Source organism: Microcebus murinus, chromosome 21 (assembly GCF_040939455.1).
Source record: "Microcebus murinus isolate Inina chromosome 21, M.murinus_Inina_mat1.0, whole genome shotgun sequence".
NCBI lineage: Eukaryota > Metazoa > Chordata > Mammalia > Primates > Cheirogaleidae > Microcebus > Microcebus murinus.
In genome coordinates this window covers 10,114,908-10,141,282 of record NC_134124.1, presented here as the reverse complement: position 1 = coordinate 10,141,282, position 26,375 = coordinate 10,114,908, and the positions used below count along the sequence as shown (strand labels likewise).

General features: G+C 53.2%; 1 protein-coding gene across 2 annotated transcripts in view; it reads left to right on the top strand.

The window, feature by feature from the left end:
• The window catches only part of FGF1 (fibroblast growth factor 1), a 91,786-nt gene that overhangs the window by 3,827 nt on the left and 61,584 nt on the right, over positions 1-26,375 (top strand). The window contains exon 2 of one of the 2 annotated variants that reach the window (XM_012748784.3): positions 6,879-7,052. The gene's annotated coding sequence lies outside the window, so the exon portion shown is untranslated. Of the gene's footprint in view, positions 1-6,878; positions 7,053-14,676; positions 15,922-26,375 lie in introns of those variants that run through there. The other variant, XM_075996165.1, reaches the window with a different exon arrangement.

Sequence of the window (26,375 nt, the reverse complement as noted above, 5' to 3'; positions counted from 1 at the left end):
AGACCCAAGAGAAATGAAAACCTATGTTCACGTGAAGACGTGCACAAGGACATTCATAGCAGCATCATTCATAATAGTCAAACACAGGAAACCACCCAAGTGTCAGCTGGTGAACGGACAAGTAAAATGTGGCATTTCCATACAATGAAATATTATTAGGCAACAAAAAGGAGAGAAATGTGGATATGCACCACAACACGGATAAACCTTGAAGATGTCATCCTAAGGGAAAAGGGCTCAGCTTGTACGATTCCACTTATAAGAAATGGCCAGAGCAGAAAAACCTATAGAGACAGAAAGCAGATGAGTGGTGGCCTATGCAGATGAGTGGTGGCCTATGCAGATGAGTGGTGGCCTATGCAGATGAGTGGTGGCCTATGCAGATGAGTGGTGGCCTATGCAGATGAAGAGTGGTGGCCTATGCAGATGAGTGGTGGCCTATGCAGATGAGTGGTGGCCTATGCAGATGAGTGGTGGCCTATGCAGATGAGTGGTGGCCTATGCAGATGAGTGGTGGCCTATGCAGTTGAAGAGTGGTGGCCTATGCAGATGAGTGGTGGCCTGGGCTTGGCAGGAGGGGAGAATGGGGAGATGATGGCTAAGGGGTACGGGGTTTCTTTTGGGGGTGACAAAAATATTCTAAAATTATAGTGGAGATAGCCACACAACGTTGTGAATATACCAAAACCACTTAATTGTACACTTTAAGCGGGTGAACTCTATGGTATGTGAATTATATCTCAATAACATTGTTTCAAAACCCAAGCCACTGGGAGTGAAATAGTGAGCCCGGCGACGGGGCTTTGCAGAAGGATGTGGTCTTGCCCCGTCTGCTCTGATAAGGCTGAGTCCTGTCCCATAGGGCTTGCCCGGGAGCCACGTGCACAATTCCAGAGGGAAGAAGGTGGATGGGAAAGACAGAATTCATAGATTTCTCCCCAGAGTCTGGACCGTGAAAACCTTTTTTCCTCTTTCCTGTACAGATCATTTTATGTTTTATGGAATCAATTCCCCTGTTTGATTTTTCACTTCTGGGTTTCAAATCATGCTTCAAAAAGTCTTCCCCATTCTAAGATTATAAATCTTACTAATGTTTTCCTTAATGCTTTCCTCTAAGATTTGTCTTCTGACATTTAAACCTCTGATTCATCAGGAAATTAAATAATAAACTGGGGATCAGCAGTGGGCTTTTTTGTTTGTTTGTTTCTTTTACCCAATAGCCAGCCAATTGCTAGACCCGGAGTTCTTAGCCCTGGGTTAAAATGGGCTTGGGGCATCTTGTCACTTCCTGAAATTCAATGTAAAAAAGTGTGTCAGTGTGTGTGTGTGTGTGTGTGTGTGTGTGTGTGTGCATGCACGTGTATCCTTCTGGGGAATAGGGTTCTAGATTTTGTCAGATTTTCAAGAGGTTTTGTGACTCAGAAGAACCTGCCTGGGGCCCAGGTAGACCAGTTGTGAACACGTTGATGCACCGAGGCTGAGTATGAACGGACAGGAAAGGCTGTTAAACCATTACAGGGGAGCCCGGGAGGGTGGTCACTCCTGGGGGGGGGGGAGTTCTCTGTCACATGCCCAGTGGCAGTTGCACCACTTTTGGGTTTGATGTTCTGCTGAGGCAGAAAATGAGGAGTGGCCCTCACCGTTCCCCCTAACCCTATAAAGCTTTAGGTTTTTAATCATCCACTGGCAAGTCGATGGAGAGAACTCATTTTAGCTGACAAAACTTGGGGCCAACCTGCCACAAGGACGTTGAGGAGGCGCACGGTCTAGTCCCATGAACATAAATACATGATAAATGGAACATAAAGCTGCCAGGACAAAGGCGGCGGAGGAGCCTTCTGTGCGGACTCCTGCGTTCACGTCGTAAATCTCTCTGCACCCCCAGGTGGGTGTTCCAGGCGTTGTCCAGCCTGCTGGTGCAGTTCCTGGGCCAGCAGCTACGGCGTCAGCTGCGAACTCGTTAGAAACACAAATTGGAATTTAGTGGGCCCTCCCCAGACCCACTGAAGCAGAAACTCGGAGTGTGGGGCCCAGCAATCTGTGTCTTAACAGCCCTCCCGCCCCCAGGTGATGGGGAGGCACACCCGCGGTGGAGAGCCGCTGGTGTAGGCACTGAGTGTACAATGGCGGGAAGGCACCAGAGCCCCTGCTGGAACATTCCAGCACACGTGATGTGGGGAGACAGAAAACCAACACGTAAACATTTTATGGACACGGTCATTTTCGACAGTAGTAAGTTCTCTGAGGGATGTAAAGGACAGTTGAGTAGGGACTGATTTAGAACAGGTGGTCAGGGAGGAGGTGGTCGGAGCTGAGATGGGAATCACAGGAAAGAGCCAGCCATGCAAAGAATCTACGGGCAGAAAATAAATGCATAGATTCTGGGCAGAGGGAAGAGCAAGTGCAAAGGCCCTGAGGTAGGACCAAGCTTGGCTCATAGGAGGAGCAGATGAGTGGAGCACAGTGAGCAAGGAGCGTGTAGGGGGCCAACTGGGAGGGGCAGGTGGTGGTAGCAAGCTTGGCTTTTGCTCTTAGTGCAAGAGAAAGGTGCTGGACAGTTTTCAACACACAGGGACATGATCTGATTTACCTTTTAGCAGGATCCTTCCAAAATGAACTGTAGAGGGTAAGGGTAGAGGTAGGGAGGCCAGCTGGGAGGACATCACAATAATACAGGCAAGAAATACTGGTGCTCATGTGCACTAGACCAATGTGCCAAGGTCCATTATTGAGGGAAAGACAATGATGCAAAACACCGTGCCTAGTCAGCTGTTTCTAAGCACGCACACATTCAGGGGTACAAAGACATTTTTCCCCTGAAAGAATCCACACATGCAAAGTTAATGGGGGTTATCTTTGGGGAGAAGAGGGTGAGTGAGGGTCACTTTATACCTTTCTGTACATTGTGCCGTTTTATCATGTGCATGAAGTCTTCTTTTTACTTAAAGAAGACATTTTAAAATAAAAATTTAAAAGCTGGGATGGAGGAAAATATAAAATGCAGCAGGGGATGGGTGACCAATATCAGAGGAGGGGAGACCCATCTCTCCCGGGTATGTCCCTACCCAAGCATCTTCTCCCGAAGTTGCTGGGGAGCTAGGTGACAACCTGGGGTGAGCTCATGCTCTTGGGCTGCAGGGGGACCAAGGTGAGACATTGGACCCGGTTTCTGTCCTGCAGCTCTGGTGATATTTGGGGCTGGCGGGTCCCCTGGAGCAACTAATACAAATTTCCTGTGAGCGTCCGCCGCGTTTCCCAATGCCCGCCGTCATCTTGGCAGCTAGATCACCATGAGGCCAGCATGCCCTTTATTTAACTGCCTGATTGGGCATAAACAGAAGGAAATGCTTTGTTGCAGGGAGAGACTGGCACGCAGCATCTCATTTCTCCTGTCAGCTGATTAGGATTTGCTGTGCCTGAACAAGGTCAAATGAGATTAGAAAGAAAATGCAGTGTGTGTCTGGCGTGCGTCTCGCATAACTCTAGCGTCTAGGTAAACAGGAGGAATAAAGGGGAAATTTTAAAGCAAATACTGAATGTCAGGTTCAAGATTCAAGGACAAGACGCCAGGGCTCATGTTCTGCCTGGAGAGGAAGAGAATGTATTTACTGGGGGCATTCTGAACCCTGTTGATTCAATCGTGCTGGTGCAGTAAAAAAGCGGTAGTTTTACGTCTGATTTCCAGAGGCACCGAGCACAGAACAAGGAAAGCCACAGAAACGCCGCATTCCACCTTTATTGCCCTTCTGAAGCTCTTCTAAGAGGTTTAGAGCCAATTTCTGCAGCAGCAGCTGCCTAAGTGCTCTGTGTTGAGTCCATTTCTCAGGATGTGGAAGGAAAAAAAATCTCACCTCCAGCACGGGCCACAGCACTTGAGATGCAGATGGCTCCGGGCAAGCCCGCATCTCTGTGGATGGATAAACCTGCTAGGATTTTTGTGGGTCCTCCAAAGCTGTCATTTCCTTCCTTTCTCAGAGCACCCCTCTGCAGCGCTAGCAGGCTCTCCCAGAAGGTTTATCACAGCAGAAATGGCTTTTAAAGTGCTGTAAGTGCTTAGAGGGGAGATGGGATTTCTGCTACATACTCTGCATAGGATCTAGCATGCTGTGGATGTTTAATAAGCAGCTTCGACAGCTATTATTTCCACTGACTATTTCCTGGCACAGAGCTGCAGGGCTATTCTGAGCCAGACTTTTGGACTAGGTCATCTCAAAGTCCCCTCCCACGCTAAGTAACAGTGGGGCCGAAACGCAGTCACGTGATCGTGTCTTAGGACTCCAAAAAAAAAAATCTCAATGTATATTTAAAAGATAAATACAGATACTCAACACAGAAGGGGAAATAAATATAGACATGAAGGGATGTTAAAATGAAGTTTTAAAAAATTTTCAACACTGGGAGGAATGAGTACAGTAAATATCCTAAAGAACTGAGGATTCGTTGTTTCCCAGTGTTTGGATAGTAGCATTGCCGAACACCCAATTGGTAGTAGAGAATGTATGTCAGTAGCAGGGATTGTATTTGCCTAAAAGGTGTGTGTGTGTGTGTGTGTGTGTGTGCACGAGCGCGCTTAAATGGTGTTTCACAACGGAATATAATGAAGAAATAAAACATTGACTTGCATTTGAATTCTCAGTGTTCAAGGTACTCAAACACATTTGCATCCATTTGATTGCCACGATAATCCTGTGTGTTTGCCCGGAAGATATGAGTGGGAAAGTCTTATTCATTTCCTTTAGGAAGGAATCTGGAGCCCCAAAGAGCTGAGTTGCCCAGGAACAGCCAAAAACACAGTGGGAGCAGGTTAAAGGGTGTCAACCTGACATAGGGAGAGCTGGTTTTAGTCACAGTGAGGACTCTACCCAGGGGTGCCACCAGGGTGACACTCTGAGTCTGCATCTCTGTCCTCAGGATTTTAAAGATATTTTCTAACTTTCAAGTCTATCGTTCCATGTAGTTAAAAAGAGTTAACAACCGCTGGGCGCGGTGGCTCACGCCTGTAATCCTAGCACTCTGGGAGGCTGACGGGGGAGGATCGTTTGAGCTCAGGAGTTCAAAACCAGCCTGAGCAAGAGTGAGATCCTGTCTCTACCAAAAATAGAAATTAATTGGCCAACTACAAATATATGGAAAAAAATTAGCCGGGCATGGTGGCGCATGCCTGCAGTCCCAGCTACTCAGGAGGCTGAGGCAGAAGGACTGCTTGAGCCCAGGAGTTCGAGGTTGCTGTGAGCTAGGCTGACGCCACGGCACTCACTCTAGCCTGGGCAACAGAGTGAGACCCTGTCTCCAAAAAAAAAAAAAAAAAAAAAAAAAAAAGAGTTAACACGCATACTACAGATAGCATAATAATAATCCAATATTTAGAAGACCACTGTCTGAAATATTTTTATGATTCAGAAGCCCCTTGAGGATCTTGCAGATACTCAGGAAGAGTATTTGTTTTTAAAGTGAATTATCAGTATCCTTTGAATGTGTGGAAGTGGCAGTTCAGGAAGGATCCAGCCAATAGGGTCTGGAGAAATTCGCTTTTTCCACACTGTGAAGTCCCTTCTGGGAGCTGCACTCATGTGTGACTGGAGCTGTGTGGCGCCTGAGCCTCCAGTTACTTGTTAACAGGAGATGAGCTTCTCCAAAGCTGATGCCTTCAGAAGGCACATAAATGCTTCCCCGGTGCTCTGTGAGGGGCGTGGAGAACCGGCTCCCCTCCCCCCACCTCCCCTGCACCTGAGCAACTGCCCAGAGGAGGGGGAGAGGGAGAGAGCACATTTCCGGTTCTGACAGGTCGGTGTGCACCTCTCTATCGGAATCATAGGGTGGGCAGGCCTGCATGCACACGCACACACACATCACACGCATGCACGTGCGCCTCCCAGCCCAAACGCCTGCACGAGGAGGAGGGACTGCTCACCAGTCATAGGAAACTATTAATCATGTTTCCATTGGGTCTCTTCAAAGACACTGCTTGATCCATAACGTTTCAGTCCACCTTCGTTCCCCACCTTCTAGTCAAAGAGTGATTTGCAAAGACAGCTCCCTCCCTTCCTGACCCAAACCTGGCGGGTGGTATAAAAGGCCATGCTCGTGGCCCATTGAGGGATCCCTACCGCTGACCCTAGTCCAACGGGGAGGGGCTTCCAACAGTGGTGAGGAACGACAGAAATATTCTCTCTGCAGTTCCTTCCTGCCCCAACCCGGATGGCCACTGCCTTGAGTGGCTTTGCAAAATGCCATCTGCAGGGCTTGGTTCTGGGAACGGCACAGACAGACAGACGGACACGCGCACACTCTGCCACGCACAGACACCTACACCCTGCGCAGGGTGCCAGACGACAGCACAGAAAAGGGCTCCCTTTCATCCAGCAGGCTCCCGATTCCAGGGAGAGTCTGGGAGCCACGGCCTGCTGCTGTTTCCCTGGCGACTCAGGCCTCAAAATAAACAGGATTCTGCTCAGACGGGCCAGTAGTCCATTCAGCTCAGGCATTTGCCCCAAGACAAACCACGTTAAAATAACACCCAGGGTACTTGCTGCCACCCCTGGCCGTCTTCGCCTCCCTCCCCGCCCTGCCAACAGCTCCGCATTCCTGGGCCTGCTGCAGGCTGTCCAGAGTTGGGGGCACTTGGAGCTCTGTGTGCGTCGCTGCGGGTGGGGTGGGCGTGGGGAGCTGTCTAAAGGCAGGTCCCCTCTGCTGATAAACAAGGGCCAGCGACAGCCCTGGAGGCTGACGTTCTAGGCTCTGCAAGCCTGCCCCCCTCCACCCGCGCCCGCCCGTTTCCCACACGGCCCTCGGGGACTGGTAGCCGCTCTGTGGCATGGTGTCTGGAGGCGGGCCAGCAACCCGATGTGCATGCCACGGCCGTCCCTCTCCCCACACAGAGCTGCGGCGGCCCAGAGGTTCAGAGAGCCGGCGCGGGGCTGCCGGGGAGGCGGCTGCAGCACAGTGACAGTGACAAACACAGAGCGGACGACTCCAAGTGGATTCCGCCTCCCCTGGGACGGCACTGAGCGAGCGTGGAGAAAGGCACAGCCCTCAGACTGCGAGCTCTCCAGGTAAGAACCAGGGCGTCTGTTCCTGGGGGGGGGGGGAGCGGATTATAGCAGAGCTGAGGGTGTGTGTGCGTGTGTGTGTGTGTGTGTGTGTGTGTGCATGTGTGCAAATGCCTTGGAGAAGAGAGAAAAAAGGGGAAAGTTAAGGCAGAGGAAGGATTTAAGCAGACAGCTCCGGAACCAGCACTCCTGCAGGTGAATCCCAAGCCGGCTGGGTGGAGCCGTGGGCAGACTGCTGGGGGAAGGGCTTGCTGATGGCGCGTACGTGTGAAAACACTTATAGTTTAGAGACCACAGTGTTATCTTCATTCCCCAGTGCCAGTGTCACCAGGGCCGGCAGGGGCAGCAATTTCTCATCTACTGAAGTGCTGGGTGCAGCCCTTGCAGTTCTGCCAAAGTCAGACGCTGCGGCCAGCCGTGGGGAGTGTGGCAGGCAGCATCCTGCTGTGTCACTCTGGCCCTCTTGGGGAGCTGGGCAACGCAGCTGCCTCAGAAAACCCGTCCGCAGCTTAGATTTGATCAACCTTTGGGTATAAAAGTCAGGCTGAAATTTAGGATTAACGGAGGGTGTCAGCTCAGGGTCTCAGCAGGATGGTGTCCTGCTGGCTCCACAGGTCACCCACGTTACTTCCTCCCTCCCCTTCTGACCTTCCTGGAACATCCCATCCTCATGCCAGTACCCCCTGCGGTGGGCGCCAGTGGGGAAGGAGCCTGAGTGGGAACGCTGGGCACATTCTCTGGCACGCACACACGCCCGCCACGCCCACGTCGCTGGTGCGTGCCAGAGGTATGCAGGGCTCCTGCTGAAGGGCACTTGAGAAACTCAGACCTCCAGGTGCGGGCATGGGCGTGCCAGGCATTGAATCAAGCACCCACATTTTTCGGAGACCCAAGTGCCCACTCTATGTCCCAGCGGAGTTCAAACAGCCCGTGCTTTCTCAGGCTGTTCTGCACCCACCGCCCCTGCCTCCTTCCCTTCTGCTCCGGTGACCAGCACTTTTCCTTTCATTCTCTACGGGGATGTGGTTGTTTGTGCTTTAGCTCCCCAACCCCGGAGGGAGGACGGGAGCATCCTGCCGCAGGCCAGTGGGGCTACCCTCTGCCAGCTCTGCTGGCTTTGCAGGAGGATCAGCCGCCCGCCCACCAGTGGCCAAAGGGATGGGACTCGCTTTGGGAAGCGAGTGGTGTCTAGCAAAGGGCTGGCCGCTGTTTACGGGGGCTGTCAGCGTGAGTGACTGGGGATTTAGGTGGCCACTCTGATTCACAGGCACGGATTCCCTTTTCCTTTGTTTTCTTTGTGTTGGTGACTGAGGGCTTCCGAGGAAAGTCCCCTCCTGGGATTGCAGCTCTGCAGGCAAGAGCGCCAATTTGCTGCAGGGGGGCAGTGGGCAGAAGGACTCGGGGAGACTTTCTTCAGTTGCCCCTGCCTTAGGTAGGTGGTATGAATAAATGGATTTGCAAATGAAATACTTCATCAAAAGCAAAGTTAACACACAAAACATTAAGAGAAAAATATAATGAGTTTCTTTATAAACTTTCTCCCAAATCTGGCGTTTACCTATAGCTTGCCTAGTTTCAAAAAAGGACTTAAGGAAGCAGTGTTTGGCCAACTGGTTTGACTTTGCAGGCAAGTAGCACCAACCCTGATGGGACTATTTTCAGTGGAGATGGTGGACAGACATCCACATGCTCCATCTACACCGGCAAAGGGATGACTCATGCCGGGAGAGTGTGGCTGCCTGCTTAGGTGAATAAACTATTCACCTATGAATAAACTATTAACGATCTTGGAGCTGCCAGCCCTGCACGCTAGCTGCCAGGGCATTGTGCAGAGAGGAAGGTGCGCCCACTTCCATCTCATTAGATAGGCATTGCTTGGCTGATGCAGAGTCTTTTGATTTAGGCTGCTGGAAAAATAATCTGTAGTCATTTGTGCCACAGGCATACCCGTGCTCTTGGTGGATCTAACCTCTATACATGGCATATAAATTGTGGGTGAATAAATACTTTTCCTTAAGAAAGGATTCACTAATCAGCAAATGTTCAAGCACCGACAAGCTGTCACATCGCAAGGTGTGACTGGACCCAGCCCAACCGAACATAGAGAAGAGAGGGGGCCTATTGGGTGGGGAGGTGACAGAGGATGGGCCTGAGCTGATGGGATGTCACAGCTGGAAGGTAAGTGCAGGAGCCCAAGGTGGAGGAACGTGGACAAGCATCTGGGCCAGTGGCCCACAGGGAGAGAAAGGCGAAGGGAACAGCAATTGCTTTTGCTGTTAAATACACCATGGTTTCAACCCAGCCAGAGGTGGGCTTCTTGGGACTGGTTTACAGGAATGCTGGCTCCAGGGCTATCTGCTTAGAACATTTCTCTGCCTTAACTTTCTCCTTTGTGTCTTTCCTCTCCTATAATGAGATTACACCACATTAAGAGAGGCTGCATGACGTAGTGGCTAAGTGCATAGATTCTGCAGCCAGGCTGCCTGGGATCCGCATTCTGACTCTGCCACTTATTAGTCCTATGATCTTATGCCTCAGTTTCCTTATCTGTGAAGTGGGGTAATAAAATGCCAACCTTGCTATTGAAAGGATCAGATGAGTATGTATGTGCCTGGCTCATACTGAGCATTATGTGAGTTTTTGCTATGATGATGATTACTATTATTAAAAGGTGAGTTCTGAAAAGACTGCTCACAATGCATTTGTTCCAAAGTCCAAAGTGACATGATGAGGGACCACTAGTGTCACCTTTTGGGCAGCATGAAGCCACTATTGCTTTGTTATGGAACCTTGTTTGCATCTGTGAGCATTTGGAAATAGCAGGGCTTCTGTCCTGGTGGCCAGCATTTCTCCAGCCCTTTCCTATATGCAGACGCCGTGCCTGGCTTTAAGCGGATCACCTCCCTGAATTCTTATAACAACCCCGTATGACGCCAGTGGGGGCCATCGTAGATTCAGGAATCGAGGCCGGGTGGGTGGGCCGCTGGCCCAAGGTCACACAGCTATCACCAGGTTGCACGCCCAGGCTGCCCGGTGATCCTGAGCTCTGAACTGGCAGGCTGTGTATGTTTTGGGGGATTGTGGGGGGTGTCCTGAGAGGCAGGTGGAGCTTGGTGACAGGAATTCAGCCACAGATGAAAGCAGGCCAGGATTTGGAAGCTCTGCTAAGGGATGGCAGGACCCCAGCTTGGGCCATGAGCAGAATCTCAGCCTTGAGGACCTGGGCCTTTGGGAGCGAGACGTGAATTCACCGGGGACACGGCATGCCTCAGGCAGCGACCGGGCAGCGCGTGGCAGCGGACAGTTACCAAGCACAGAGGAAGCCGTGCCTGCCAACGGCAGCACAGGCACAGCAGGTGTGCGGGCCAGGGCTCCTTATCCCGCTCCAGCCTAAGGTCAGAGGGCATCCTTAGCTAAGCCTGAGGTCCAGATGACCCCAGTTGTGGGGAGAGGAGGAATGGACAATCCAAAAACTAGGCGTCTGAACACAGTGAGGTTTACAGTAACATAAAAAACCTGATTTGCAATGCGATCGCTCTAAACAGTACATTTAAAAGGTGACTTCCAGATTCGTTTCACACATAATTGCTCACGACTCCCTCTCTGACCTCATCCGAGGAGTGGCGGTGACGAAGGCAGGTGTGGGGCGTGCCTGCCCTGCCCCAGGGCTGTGTCCAGGTGTGGGGAGGGAGGCCGGTCCTCATGGGCGGGGCTCACCTCTGCTGCCCTAGGACCCGCGGTCTGCTCCGGGGGGGTTTCGAGCGGTAATGTGCGGAAGAGTCAGGGCAGCTAATGTAAAAATCAGGGTTCCTGGGTCCCCCCCGCGGTGTGGAGCCTGCACTTTGCGGGTGTCCTGAGCAGAGCCCGGGGGATTCTGACGCCTTGGGTCCACACACCGCAACCGGGGACACGCAGGTCTGGCTGCTATTCCACTTCCCTTCTCCTTGTCACCACGAAAGGGAACACAGAGTGGTGCGGCCTGAGTCAGCGGCAGCTACCCTCTTCTTTGGCATCACTGCGTCCCCAGTTACCCGAGGAAACACCACCTGTCACGACGCCACCCACAGCACACTCACTGCACGTCCAGCGATTCCGTGCCGGGCGCTTGCGCTGTTCTCTCGTTGCATCTTCAGGACAATCCTGTCACTTAGGTTCCATTACTGTCCGCATTTTACAAGGGAGGGAAAGGGCCCCACTGCTGGCAAGTGGCTGAGCTAGGATGTGAACCCAGAGCCAGCAGGTTACAGGAGCCGGGATGTGAAACCACTGGGCTATTCCACGAGGAAGGACGGTTTTAGCTTCTGTCCGTTCAACCCTCCTCTCTCTTTCTCGGGGCGGGGGGGGGGTGCCTTTCTCTAGTGCGCATTCCTGCCTGTCCACCCCATTCCCAGACTCCCCTACAATTTCCTCAGTACACGATGTGTCCCTGAGCTCCCTATTTTTATCTCTCTGAGTCAAAGAGGGTAGGGGCGCTGGGCACAGGGAAGGAGGTGCTGGGGTGGAATTGTGTCCACCCGAATTCACATGACGAAAACCACCCCCTATTCCCCAGTAGCCGAGAATGTGACCCTATTTGGAGACAGGCTCTTCACAGAGGTCGTCAAGTTCAAATGAGGTCATTAGGGTGGACCCTTGTCCAGTCTGACCGGTGTCCTTATAAAAATGGGGGGGTTTACGCACAGACCGACACGTGTAGAGAGAAGACAAAGGAAGGAGACTCAGGAAGAAGAGGCCGCCTGCCAGCCAAGGAGCCAGCCCTGCCAGCACCTTGACCTTGGACTTCTAGCCCCCTGAGCCCTGAGACGGTTTCTGCTTTTCAGACACGGAGCGCGGGGTCCTGGCGGAGGCAGCCCTAGCAAACCAACACTGTGGGAAGCCAGGTTCCCGGATTCCCCCTCTCGGCCCTGACTTTGGGGTGATCTCGTTGAAGGCCAGCATGTTATGTCAAGTTATGGCAACTTTTTAACTCTTTGTACCTTTCTGTTGGCTTAACCAGTGCTCTTAGGAGCAGCAAGTAGGCCCAAAGCGCAGGAGGGAAGAAGGGATGAACAGACAGAGTGAGGAGGGAGGAAGGGGAAGTGAAGAGAGTGGGGAGGGAAGGCAGGCAGGAGGAAAAGGGGAGAGGGAGGGGGACTGGGACGGGGCATACTGAGGGCCACCGTGACCATGTCAGGTTGGTTCAGCTCTCCCGGGACGCCTGCTGGGTGCCAGGGAGCGTGTTAACATGGGGTTGCGACAGAGCCCGGGACTGACAGGCCCCACCTTCGTGAAAGTTAGAGGCAACATGGGGGTACAGATGTCAACCAAGCAGTGACTCTCCTGAGCGGTCCTGCAAAAGCACACGACAGAGCCGCCTGCCCCCATCAGGAATCTGGGAGAGCTTCCAGGAGGTGGTGACGCTTGGGCTGAGATCTGGAGGATTGGCAGGCATGAGCCGGTGAGGGCAGAGTGTTTTGGGCAGGGGGAAAAGAGCATGTGTGAAGGTCATGTGGTGCCCCCAGGGAGGGGAGGAAGGTAGGCCAGTGAGGAAGGGGCAAGCCGGAGCCCGAGGGGCAGGCAGCCTCGGACCACGTGGGGGTGTGGAGGATTTAGGTCCTTCAGCTGTGAGCCATGGAGGCCCACCGGAGGAGTGGTCCTATGTAGGGCAGACTCTCAGTCAACAAAGGGAACATCGCAATGTCAGGCTTCTTGAGCTCACGGCCCCAGGGAGGGCTGCCTGGCCACTGGGGAGCGGAAATCCAGCTTGCTCCCCAGGTGGTGTTCTAGCCACAGCCCCCCCCCCCCCAGCAGAGCCGTTCTGGGCATTTGGAACGCTCTGCTGGGAAGAGTGTGAACAGGGACAGCTCTCTCCCGTCAGGAGGCTCATTAGTGAGCCTGGCAGGCAGGCCAGGCTCCTGCTGCGGCTGACTAGGCAGCCCCTTCCTTGGCGCCCTTTGAAAGACACAGAAAGGTCTTGTGAATTCAGCGTCTCCTTGGCCCGCTGCTTCTGCGCCTGAAGCTGCAGGAGCAGGCGCCTTTGGGAGGCTGATTGTTCAGAGGAGGGAAGGGGCAGCGGAGAAAGGCAGAGAGTCAAGCTGGGAGGGGCCGGGGCAGGGGGCAGGAAGCCCGGGTGCCCCCCACTCCCGAGGGTGGAGTGGGGGGGCAGAGATGGGTCTGGAAGGGGCAGGGGTGCTGACGGGAGGCTCCCAGAGGAAGCAGGGGCCTGGGCTGGGCTTCCAGCTTGGCGTCTGCAGCCCTCCCAGCTGCCCGAATGTCGTGGCCGCCAGACACACACATCCACATCGCTCCCGTCACTGGGAAGCTTCTCTTCAATACCAATGTTGCTGGCACAGTCCACATGTGGCAGAAAGGCCTGATAAAACCCCAAATGCCATGCCTTACCCCACGCCCAGCTTGCCACTAAAAGAATCCCCTTCCTTTCGATTCGAGCAGAGGGAGCGCATTTGGCTAAGCAAGGATGAGTTCTTGGAGCACACTTTGGAGGAGAAGGTGAAGTTCAGGAAGGTGAGAAAGCAGACAGGAGCCCTCTTGGAGGGTAAGATCGCCCCGACTCCCACCCACCTCTCATCTCCCCACCCAACCCACCCCTGCCTCCCTTCTGATTCTCCGCTGTCCCTGTGCCCCATCCTCCCTCCCAGACTTTGCAGCTGCTGTTCCATCTGCCTGGCATGCCTTTCCCCCAGTGCTTCACAGAGCAGGCCTCACCTCTCCTGTCACCTCCTCCGAGAGGGTCCTGCGTTACTACTCACTTGCTTGCCTCTCTTCCTTCGTGGTGCTTATCCCAGTCTATGGGTATCTTGCCACGTTTTAATAGACTTGCTATTGCCTGTTTGCTAGGATGTACACCTCACGAGGGCAGGCACTTGACGGACAAGGTGTTGTTCCTTGCTACACCCCCAGTGCCCAGGACAGAGTCTAGCCACACAGCAGGTGCTCGATACATGTCCGTCCAATGTGTGACTGAGCGCATCATTAAATCTTGGTAGTGTTAAAGCAAGACCAGGACGGCAATGGGCCCTCTACCCGTTTGTTGTCCCTTACAGCTCCAGAAAGGGGCCGGGCACATCTGAGGAGTTTGCATCCAGAGCCCCTGGCCCTAGCTCAGGTGGGCGGGCCCCACACCGTGGCCAGGACCCCATGCTGTGTGTCAGCTGCTCTGGCTTAGTCTCATCCCAGCACAAAACTCACTTTGGAAGCCTGGAAACATCCACCCTAGGGGTACTGTTCATGCTTAGAGATGCACAACAAGTGATGTCAGGCACCCAGAAGGGAGACATTGATCCGGCATGTTCCAGCCCGCGCACCCAGGGAGGCAGGCGGGGAAGCTCGCCTCTGCCTTCCCCCCCTTCCGACAGGGCTAGTAGCAGCAGTGCGCATTGATTGATTAGTGTGCCGCTAAGTGCTGCACCGGTAGTTTCGAGGACGTAAAGAGCTTCTAGAAAATGAGACTCTTCTCAGCCGTCCTCAGAGTATCTGCCAGAATCCAGAATGGCCCCTGGAGGAGAGCAGGGAACGCACGCGACAGCAGCGCTCCCTGGCGTCTACGCAGGGCAAGTTCGCAGCCCTGGGAAGAGCAGAGGCCCGGCAGGGTGGGTGGGCCCAGCTTCCTGGAGGTGGCCGCGTCACCTTGAATGACAGGTGGGGATCCAGTTATAGGAGCAAAACATGCCTCCTTAGCCGGGATTGGGTGTTCGTGCTTGAAGTGACAATGGGGGTGTTTCTAAACGGCAGAGATGCAGGTGGGCTTCGCCATGGTTTCTTTCCAAGGATGAACTCAATCTCCATTTGGTTGGCCACATAAAACTCACTGCCGTTCTCCCAGGCTGGTCCTGGGATGTAGTTGCCGAGGGCCTGGGGAGCAGAGCCCTGAGCTTCTTGGAGAGGGAGCGGATAAAAGAGACCCAGAATCCTTCCAACAGCTTCACTTCGGACCCACTCTCTGATCAGCCTCTCCCCATCCCAGATCCGCGCACGGGCAGGGGGGCGTGTGGGTCCACGGCATGAACGCCGGGGTCGGACTGTCTGGGTTTGAACTCTGGGTCTGACATTCAGTAGCTGCCTGACCCTGGCCGCGTTACATAACCTCTCTGATTCTGTGACAGAGAGATAACATAACTTCTCCTGGGGCTGTTGACAGGAACACGTGAGTTCACAGGGATGAAGTCTACAGCACGTGTCCGTGCCATAGCAGTGTGAGCTGCTCCTGTCTCACAGGTGTAAGAATCTAGTGAGATAACCCATGTAAAGTGCCCAAAATGTTTCAGTGCACAATGCATACATAGCACATGGTATTTGCTCCCTAAAATGTGCGTTATCATTGCCACGGTCAAATTTGCAGTCTGGCTGAGATTTTTTGGAAGTCTTCATGAGAACATACTTGAACTCAAAACATGGTCCTAGGCTATGAAGGGCACCTGCTACCCTGCTGCTCCCTGTCAGTCTTTTCTGTTCTAGGGGAGGATGATTATCTTGCTCTTTCTCAGCACTTAAAAATCCTCACGTTGGGAACCCACAACTAATCCGAGAAAGCAGCAGCCCCCTTAAAGAGTTTGAGGCCGGAGCAGACGCAGGCGACCTGCTCCGCAGCTTTAAGCCGTAGGTGCTCCTGGCAAACGACTACAGAACAGTCCACTCCAGCAGACTTCTTTTTGCTCAATGCACAAAGGAAGCTTCAGATTCCCACCGGGCTGGGGGCGGGTATTCCTTGGTTCTTGCACTTTTGAAAATTCTGCTCAGTGTCCACTGGTGCTGGCCTTTGAGTTCGGGCCGTTTGCATGTTGACTGCAAGGACTCAAAGTGACAGCCTGTTGCAGGTGTCAACCCCATAGCCGTTCCGCACCACGCTCCGCCCTCCCTCGCCCAGCGACCCGGGGTAAGGAACGGGTCCCCTTTACGTTGCAGTTTCCTTCTCTGTGCCGGCTCCTCTCTTGGAGGATGGCGGTGGAGGTTAGACTAGGGGCGGCACGGAAAGATCACGGTGTAGCTGTCTCTCTCGGTACTTGCCGGTTCCCTTCCCCTTCCTTCGTGGCCCTCCCGACAGTCTCACGGCTGCGGATGTGGAAAAACCCAGTGGAGAGCAGTTGTTGCAGGGGGTTGAGAACATCCTCTCGCACCAGGTGACCATGAGCACATCGCTTGGCTCGCGGAGCGGCACAGAGAGAGGGATTCCGGGAAGGGGCCCCGGCGCGGTGTGGAGGAGGGCTGCTGGCAGCCCCCACCCTTTCGCCACGGGGGCCAGGCCCGGAAGAGGGATTTTGAGCCTGCTGCGCCCCTGGGTCTTCAGAGCTCTCGCTGCGGCCTGAAGATGGACATCCCCCCACGGACAAAGCTGGTGGACCCTTCCCGTCCCACTCTGACCCTCCCTAAGGCACCCCCACCTCCCACCCAGGCCGGAGGTTTACACACAGCTGGTTCGGGGTGGATCCGATGCGTGCGGTGCAGGGGGAGAGCGTTTCCAAGGCGACGTCCGAGTTGTTTCTGGCCCCCCTAACCGCCCCCTGGCCCTCCCCGCCTCGCGCCCCGGCCTTGTGCTGGCCCAGACCCCGGCCAAGCCTTCGGAGTGCAGCTTCACCTCGGGGCGTCCGGCCGGAGCCCTGCTCTGCGGTGGGAGGTTCGGATCCCACGCAGGGTGGGCCCTGGGGGAGGTCGGGGCAGGGTGAGCCAAGGCCGGCCTCTGGCCTCCTGTCACCCCCAGGCCTCTCCCTCCTCCCTGACCGCGTGGCAGGCAGATGAGGGGCGTGGAGGCCTCTGTTCTAGGAACTGTAAAGAACATCTCTTTAGAAACCTCGAGCATGTCCTCCTCTGGGGTGGAGGCAGGTCCTGACTTGGCTACGCTGGGTCCTTTCACGCACGCAGGTCAAGAGAGGGACACTGGTGACTGACGGGAGTCGCGTGTCGGGCAGACTGCTGCAGCCCCGGCGTCCGTGTTTCCCCGGAGTGAGGGTCCCTCTTTCTCCCTGGCGGGTCCCACACCCTGCTGGACCTGGGCGGTGGCGCATGCTTCTCATTGTCTCTCCCCCACCGTCTTTAAAGGCGTCTCACTCCACCCAGGGCTTTTATTTTTAACTCGCACAGTAATGCTAGGGCTGAGCAGGGCATTCTGCCCACGTCCCAGGAAACCGGGCCGCCTTGGAAAGGTGTCCCCTTTCCGGGGACTCTCTCCCTCTCTTCCTGCCTCCCTGCCTCCCTTTATTTATTGGGCACCTACTCCCCAGGGGATGCAAGGGCAGATATGCTCTTGAGGAGCTGACATTCTGATGGGACGGAGGAGTGGGCGGTGGCCACAGCATCACGCACACAAAGGGACGCCAGCAACAAAACAAATGAAATCAATGGAGATGGTGATAGCATCTCTTCTAGAAAGACAACAAGGAAGGTTCCGGAATGGGGGAGGTTGTCAGACATGGGGTGGATAGGGGAAGGCTCTCTGAGGGGGTGACACAGATGCTGACACCAGCGGAATGAGGGGTCACCATGCCTGCAAGCAGCAGGGCAAGGACTGACTATCGCTCAGGGAGGGAGGGGTGTGTGGCAAGGCCCGAGGTGGGCAAGAGCTTACTGTGCGCTGGAAGACAACAGAGGGCCAGGACCCCGAAAGCCCGAAGGGTGGGGGACAGTGGGCTGAGGGTGACTTGGTGAGGTGTGCTAAGCCCAGGTCCTGCAGGGGACTAGAGTCACGCACACAGGCGGGGGCTCTGCGTGACTCTGAGCCCAGTGGAAAGCTGCTGGCTGGGCCAGAAGCAGGAGGGGACAGGCTCTGATTGACACCTGGAGGTGCTCACTTGGCTCCGGGGTGGAGCACTGACTCCGAGAGGGGCGGGAGGGAAGGCAGGGCTGGGAGTGAGGAGGCAACGGAGTCACGGTGACTTGGGGGGGGGGAGGGGGGGGATGGTGGCTGAGGCTGGAGCTGGGCAGGACCACTGCAGAAACAGCTCTAGCTTTTCTAGAACAAGCTTGCTATTGACTGTTTCCTTCCACAGAGCCCACAGACCCATTTCCCACAGCCATAAGGCCCAAAGCCACAGCGCTGGCCTGTGTGAGCGATAGAGTGTGGGCACCCTATCGCCTGTGAGTGGCCATATTCACTAGGCCTCCAGGCACAACTAAGTAAGATCTCTGTCCAGCGTCTGCCCCCTTTGACTTCCTGAACAGGGCGCAGACACTCCTCTGCCTGTACGCCGCGGTAGCTCTCCCGGTCCCTTGTAGCTTGGGCTGGGATATGAGGCCGAATGAGCCAAATCCGCCATTCTTGAGAAATTTTTGGATCCACCAGGAACAGAAGATGAGAAAAGGCCCAAATGCTCAACTTTGATAGAACCTGCGTTGACTGAGTGATCCCAGTGACCTGCAAAACCCAAAGGCGACTTTATGTGCCTGCACAGCCTGGGCGGAGCTCCCTGCCCTCCGAAAGAAACACTGCTGTGCTCCTCAGAGGAGGAGAGGCAGAAAATGAAACCGCGATGCAGAGATTCTGCTCAGAGTAATAATAATAATAGCTATTGTTGGTTTTGTACGCCAAGGCACTTTATGTGCATTAACTCATTTAATCTCCCCAAAGACCGATAAGGTATGCACCACTCTCAACCCTCGTTACTGGTGAAGGAGCTGAGGCTTAGCAAGAAGGGGTGTGACGCTATGTGGTACAAGTGGAGAGTCGAGGTCTGGGGGCTGGTCCTACTCCTAACTACATGCCAGGGCTTGGCCGCTATCAGGTTTGGCCACTAGTACTTTAAAAATTGCATAGAAAAAGACCTGAAGGAGATCATCCTAATGCAGAGTAGGCATATGAGTACTTTGTTGTCTTTTTCATTTTTGTGTGTGTGCTTTGCTCTTTTGGAGACAGGGTCTCACTCTGTTGCCTGGCTAGGGTGCAGTGGCATGATCATAGCTCATGGCAACTTCTGACTCCTGGGCTCAAGTGATTCTCCCGCCTCAGCCTCCTGAGTAGCTGGGACTACAGGTGCACATCACCATGCCTGACTGATATTTCAATTTTTTGTAGAGACAGGGTCTTGCTATTGTCCCCGTTGGGATTTTTAGTTTTTGATTGTTTTTGTTTGCTTTTTTGTTTTTTCTTTTTGGAGACAGAGTCTCACTCTGTTGGCCCCACTAGAGTGCAGTGGCATCATCATAGCTCACTGCAACCTCAAACTCCTGGGCTCAGGTGATCCTCCTGCCTCAGCCTTCCAAGTAGCTGGGACAATAGGCATGCGCCACTGTGCCCAGCTAATTTTTTTCTATTTTTGGTAGAGACGGTGTCTCACTCTTGCTCAGGCTGGTCTCGAACTCCTGAGCTCAAAGGTCTGCCCACCTTGGCCTCCCAGAGTGCTAGGATTACAGGCATGAGCCACCACGCCTGGCCAGTTTTTGATTGTTTTGAATACACAGTGCCTGATATATAATGGATACTCAAAATCTATTTGTTTAATGGAAATTGTTGAGTTAATGCGTATATGTTACTTAAAAATTACTTTGCGGTAATTAAAGTAATAGATTTCATTATGAAAAATGTAAAATAAAATATAAGAAATTTTAAGAAAATAAAAATTTACCCATTCAGAGGTAATCATAGTTAAAATACTGATAATATTGATTTATATATTTCCAAGGTTTTTCGTATCTATTTCTGTGTTTGTCTGTCTTTACCTACCTATGCATGTGTATATATGTGCATATAACAAAAATGGTATATTTACAGACTTTTAGCATTTTTTTCACTAAACAATATACCATGAGCACTCCCCATTCCATTTAACAGTCTTCTAAAATAGAGTTTCTAATGATGACATTACTCCCCTCTCATGTACATTTCTCATGCAATTCTGCCACCGTGGGGGGCAGGTTAGGAAAAACCCCAGTGGTAGCTAAAATGTGGGTCCTGAAGTTAAACAACTGGGTTTCAATTCCAACCCTATCCCCCCTTACAAGTTGTGTGACCAAAGGCAAGGTCATTTTTCTGAGCCTCAGTTTCCCCAGGTATAAATGGCACGTACCTGAGAGGATGTAACAAGGTCAAACAGGTAACCTATCCTGAGCGCTCTGCTCAGCGTGGAACAGAGGCTCAGAAAATGTGCACTGCTATCACTGTGAAGCTGCAGGAAGCACGTCCTCACAAGTTTGGAGCCTTGAAAAACCTCCCCCCACCATCCTACTATGTAGGATTCCAGGAATGAATTTAAAAGTCGCTCAGAATAGCCTCTGACTGCATTTTACCCTTTCCCCCAGTTTTGGGGGAGGTAGATGTCAAAGTCTAAAGTGTTAAAAACAATTAGCTCTTTTTTCCTTCCTTGCCAAGAACCAGGATTATTCGATCAGAGATATATTTAAATAATTCTGCTGTTCACAGCTGCATGAGGAATGGGTTCTTCTTCTCCATTTAGTAGCTGTGTTTTACAACCGTCTATCTTAAATATGAACGGGGGGAAGCGGGACTGTCCAATTCCATCCTATATTGCTTTCTATATTGTGTTACATAACAATATAGAAAATGTCTAAGCCCTAAAACACAGGCCACATAAAGAACTAACCTGACTCATATACTATATACGATGTCTGTTAGCACAGACACGCTACTGACACGTAGTAGGTACTCACTGAACGGTGTCGAACACGTGTCTTGAATATATGTTTTCCTTACAACCAGCAAGCCGTTGAGGCCTGAAACAGTATATTCATTGAATCTAAACACTGTCAGAGCCTATTCAGAGAGTCAGAAGATGATAGATGATGAAATGAACAGATGCTTTTTTAGTTTGGAGGCTGAATGTTGAGAGACTTTTCCCTCTTCATTCATGGCTCCTGAAATATGTTTATGATCCTGGTGGAATTCTGTAGACATTTCTCTAAACCATTGTCTTAGGTAGCAAATGTGATAGAGCACTTCTGGCAGCTGGGCCAAGTTTTTCCACTTTTGTCTATAGGAAATGTTCATAAAAGTCTTCATGTATATGTAACGCATAGTGTGTTCTCAATATCAAAATGGCCCTAGAGATCACAGATAACACATGTGATTGTGAGGCAACCCAACATTGGGCCAACATATTAATTGCAGGGCAAACCCCTCAAGTCAAATAACTGTGAACTAAATGGTTGGAAGGGGTAGGGCTGCTAGCATCTACAGCTCTTAGGTATTTTTCCTTAAATTCTTCACCTACTCTGCTGGTGTTGGCCGAATGCCTTCTGTATGTAGGAGACATACCATGGGAGGTTCAAAGATAAAACGTGTTCTCTGCCCTCCTACTGTCATAAGCTAGTGGAGGGGACAGACAGGCCAACAACACAATTGTCCAAGGAATGAAATAATTGCTAGACAAAGCACCACACTGTGGGTCCCTGAAGGGAGGACCCTTCTTACTGGAGAGACCAGGGAAGGCTTTGCAGTGGGGGTAGCATTTGATGTAGACCTTGCAGGATGGGAAGAGTTTTAATGAGCAGAAAATGGGGGGGACAAAAGGGCTTTCCAGGCTGGGGGAACAGCATGACCCAACACATGAAGGCACGGAGGTCCTTGGTGCGCAATGGGAAAGAGGAAGTGGCTCAGATAGCTGGGATGGGGAAGGGTACATGGGAGGCGAGGTTTTCAGAGCAGATGTGCAGTCATTTCAATGCCTGGCCAAGGACTTTGGGCCTTACTATTGGGAAGTGACAAACAAGGGAAGGTTTCCGAGCCAAGGGTTGGCGCGGGCGGATCCTCCTTTAGGAGAACGGCCTCAGAGGCAGTGTGCAAAAGTGATCTCGACAGCAAAGCGGAGGCAGGCAAACCTGCTGAGGTTCTGCATCCATTTCCATTTCGGTTGACCTCTTTGTAGTGTTGGGCAGGGTGGCCAGCCCAGACTGCCCCCTCGAATGCTGTGATCTGGAAACTTGTGGCTCCACCCCCCGATCCTGCCTCTTCCCCACAGCCTCCCGGGGCCTCCTCTCGGAGATAACGGCTGCACTGGGATCCCCGGGAATGTGGAGCGCCCTCCAGGGTGGCTGCCTGCGTTGGCCGCTCTTCAGGTTCCAGGTTGTCCCTCCTTGAAGATCCCATCTTCCCCCTCTGCTTTCACTCTCCGCACCAGCCTCGCGGTCCGATTCTCTCCCACCCACCAGACGGTCAGCAGATGGGGGGCTCCTGCCCGCTGAAGATGCAGCATATTGCCCCTGCCCCCCAAAGCTCAGCCTCTGCCCTGCTCCCGGTCACGTCCCCAATTCTCTCCGTAAATAGCCTCCATCCCCCTCGACACCCCGAGTTTCCTCTGATTAAGCCTCTGCCGAATGCTCTTCATTCTCCTCCTCAAGTGACCGCAGAGCCGTCCTCTCCCTTCCTCTCATTGCTCAAGTTGAGGATCTCTCGTGTATTTCAAGTCAACAGGTAGTTACCAAGCTCCAGGGCCTGCGCTGGGGACCCGACAGCGAGAGGGAAGCAGGGCCCCGTCCCAGACCCGCCAGCCGTCTAGCAGAGACCACGGGCAGTAAGCAAGGACGTGGGGGCCGGCGAGCTTTTCAGAGGTGGAAATACAGGCCACTGTGCCCCACGGCCTCTGCCCAGACTCCTACCCGTAGCCAGAATTTTCCTAAGAAGTGTTTACGGAATGATTTTCCAGATTCTCTTCTCAGAAAATGTCCACTGGCTCCACTGTCATTCGCTTGCAGTCACAAGTCTAACCTTTCTGGAATGGCATCCTCCGAGGTCCTCCCCGATCTGCCTCCAAACTAGCTTTGCTAACCCCCACCCGCCACCGCCAGCCACCCACGCGGGGAGGAGACATCCCTCCTCGCCACCCCCGGGCCTCGGCTCAAGCCACCCCTCGGTTCCGTGGCCACACGCGCGCGCCTGTCTGCGCTCTGGCCGAGACGCCGCATCTTCCAGGAAGTCCTCCTGCCGCCTGCTTCTCCCCCGCCACATCCGCCACAGCCTGCGTGGTAGGCGCGACTCCCCTTCCCGCCCTCTGCCTACCTTAGTCATCCCGAATAAGCACGGCGAGACAACAGCCACACTTAGGAGATGCTCCAGCGCGTGTTTTATCTCTGTGCCCGTGCCGAGCGCTCTGCTCCATCACACTCTCCTGTCCCCTCCTTGTGACGGGCACGCGGGCGAGGTGCTCCCCCTGGCCTCTTGTACAGAGGGAGTCAGCGAAGACCAGGGAGGGGAGTTCACTTTCTGGATCTCAATCTAGGGAGCTTCACCTCAAAGCCCATATGCCCTTAACCACGACCCGCCTTTATTCCTTGCACATGACGAGTGCATCTTGGGGGGTGGCTCAGCTAAGAGAATGGGGACAGCAAGTGCTTCTTTGGGGGGTGGCTCAGCTAAGAGAACGGGGACAGCGAGTGCTTCTTGGGGGGTGGCTCAGCTAAGAGAATGGGGACAGCAAGTGCTTCTTTGGGGGTGGCTCAGCTAAGAGAACGGGGACAGCGAGTGCTTCTTGGGGGGTGGCTCAGCTAAGGGAACGGGGACAGCGAGGCCAAGAGCAGCCTCCCCAGAGTCACGCGACAAGCCCTGGTCCCCGAGTCATGACAAATGCAGGAGCTTTCTTTAGTGACCACTTCTTCTCTAGACCTATTTACTAGGAAATGGAGCCTTTCAAAGGAAAACTAGTATTTTGGGCGGACCGGGTGGCGCAGGATCCGATGGCAGTTTGCGGCATCCAGAGTGATTGAATCTGGCTGGGCTCTGGCGGTGACGTGTCCCATCATCACGCAGCCCTGTGGGACCAGGCACCCGAGGCAAAGAACTTTGTTTCGGCACAGCCTCCACCGCCTCTGCTGAACCCGAGGGGAGATGTTTAACAAGGGGAACACCCTCTCCCTCCCGCCCCGGGCTGGACCTGTCTGTTTCCGTAAGGAAGGGGTGTGAGCGGAGCCCGGCCTCCCCAGCGGGCCTGCCCAGCTGCGGACAGACCTGCCTTTGTGAGCACAGGCAGGCGGTGGCTCTCGGTCTGCTCAGGACCTCTGTGGCTTCCCAAGGCAGTGGGAGCAGGGCCAGAGGGGACAGTTGGGTTGGGAAGGTTGGGAGAGGGAAGAGCTGTACGCAGACCAGCCACCAACAGCCCGGCCAGGATGCCCCGTCCATGCCTTCCTGGGGCATGAACAGGGAGTGTGTGAGTTGGCCTCAGACACCCTGGAGGAATGGAGCCCAGATTTCAACCTCTCCGAGCCCCCAAAACACCCAACATCTATGGTCTGAGGACAGCCCACTCCTGTCTTCCCTCTTCCTCTCTCCATTATCCCAGGAGGGACTAGGAGGTCCGTTGCCTTTCCTAGGTTTGTTTCTTTACTTGGCTTGAGTTTGGCTTATCTTGCTATAGTTTAGAGTGACGTCTTTATATGCCACTTTGTCCGCCATATCCTAGCGGAAATGCCACATGTTTTTTTTTTTGTTTTTTTTTTGGGGGGGGGGGACATGTCAGAAGATATGCAGACAGATCAACGCACAAGTAAATGTTGACAACTGAGAGTCTTGTCCAACACATTGCGCTTTCTACACCCTCCGATTCAATGATGCCACGCTGCTCCTGGATTTCGTGAATCTCATCCACTCCAGGACATTAAAGAGCATGTCTTTAAAGGAGCAGAAATGAGTTTTGAGAAACTGGGATTTTTTTTTTTTAAGTATGTTCCTTAAATCACTAGAGTCATTCTATTGTGTTACAAAACCAGCGAAAAGCCCTATTTCACAGCTTCCCCTGGGAATATCTGCGGGGCCCAAGATCTTGCTACGGATCCAACCCTAGGATAAAAAGATCTTAGAGTTGAGCTTGAGTGTAAGTTTCATTCAACAAACTCTGAGACATCTATCAAATGCCATACTAGCGTGGCTGGTGCGACAGCGGAGTTTTACCGGCAGTGGAAATTGCAGACTAGTCTGGGCCTTCCTGCCCCGGGATTGATGCTGCGAGGCAGGCCAGTGATGGAAGGCAGGTTGGAGGAGGGGTCTCACCTCCAAAGGGAAGGGTTGCCAGAGAGCCAACCTGGGGGGAGGCCATTAGCTTCACCTTCAGTGCTCACGGCAGGATGAGGAAGGTGAGGGATCAAGAAAAGAGCAGGCCGTGCTCGTCTACCTGCAGGTAGATGGGCTTCCACAAGGAGGTGCTTGTTTGTCGTGCTTGGAGATGAAGCCAGGACCACTGGGTCGCTCTGGGCGGGAAAGACCCCTGGAGATCGGAAGATACCGGGAGGCTCTGAGCGCGCGAGTTAGTGACGTTGCGAACACAAAGCTTCACTGGTATGGACAAACGAGGCACACTGAGTAGAGGTGAGCGACTTTGAGGGGAACACGCCGCCTCTATTTAGGGCACCGAGTGTTCAGAGAATTCCGGCCGGGACAGAGGCCACGAGCTGGATGAAGACAGCGAGGGCACAAGAGGAGACAGGAAGATGGGGAGACAGAGGACCCTTGTTGGGGGGAGGTCTTGGGTCATTAATTGCTTGAGAAAACCCCAGCCAGGACTTGCGGTGGCCTTTTCCGAGGAGGAGGGAGCTGGCCCTCTTTCCAAGGTAAACAGTTCCCGAAGCAAAGTGTCTAGAAGGCGCCAAAGTCCTGGGCAGGGGAGCGCGGGGCAGACGGAAAGCCTGGCCCAGAGGGAGGATAGAAATGCAGGAGGGGGCAGCGGGGAGGGGTGTGAGGCGAGATGGGGTGTCTGGGTTTTGAGGTGGGGCTCCCAAGGTATCTCAGGAATAATAACAACACTTTTTATAAAATGTAATGGTATTATTATATTAGGTAATATTATTATTTAACAATTTGTGTCATCATCAGTAACATCTATACAATGCAGCACTGTGCTGAGTACTTTACATAAAACTTTATATCATTTTATCCTCAAAATAAGCCCGTGAGTTTAGGTAATGTGGTTCTACCCATTGTGGAGAAGAGGAAACTGAGGCTCAGAGAGGAGACATTACCTAGCTCAGGTCTCACGGGGAGTGGTAGTGGAGTCAGGACTTACCCTCAGCTGGGCTGACTCCAGAGCTGGGCTTCCACCGGCCAGGGAAAAGACCCAACCAGCCTAGAGAGAAGAAGGAAACCGCTGAGTCAAACCCAGGTAGAACCGCCACACAACACCCCATCTGCCACTTCCTGGATGTCTCCGTCCATACTCCATCAAACCTAAGATACCAGAAATTGGAAGGCACACCAGCATTTCGTGTACCACTAAGGAAAAAACTGCTACCCGGCCAGATTTTAGACATGTTAAAATATTAAGAACACATGCATCTGAGGCCTGACGAGATGTTTTAAGTGCCGCACTGTGCTGGGGGCTTCGCCTCCGCTGTCTCATTGCACCCCAACAGCAGCCTTTTCTCGTCGACCCTGGCGATTCAGAGAGGGACACGGGGCTTAGC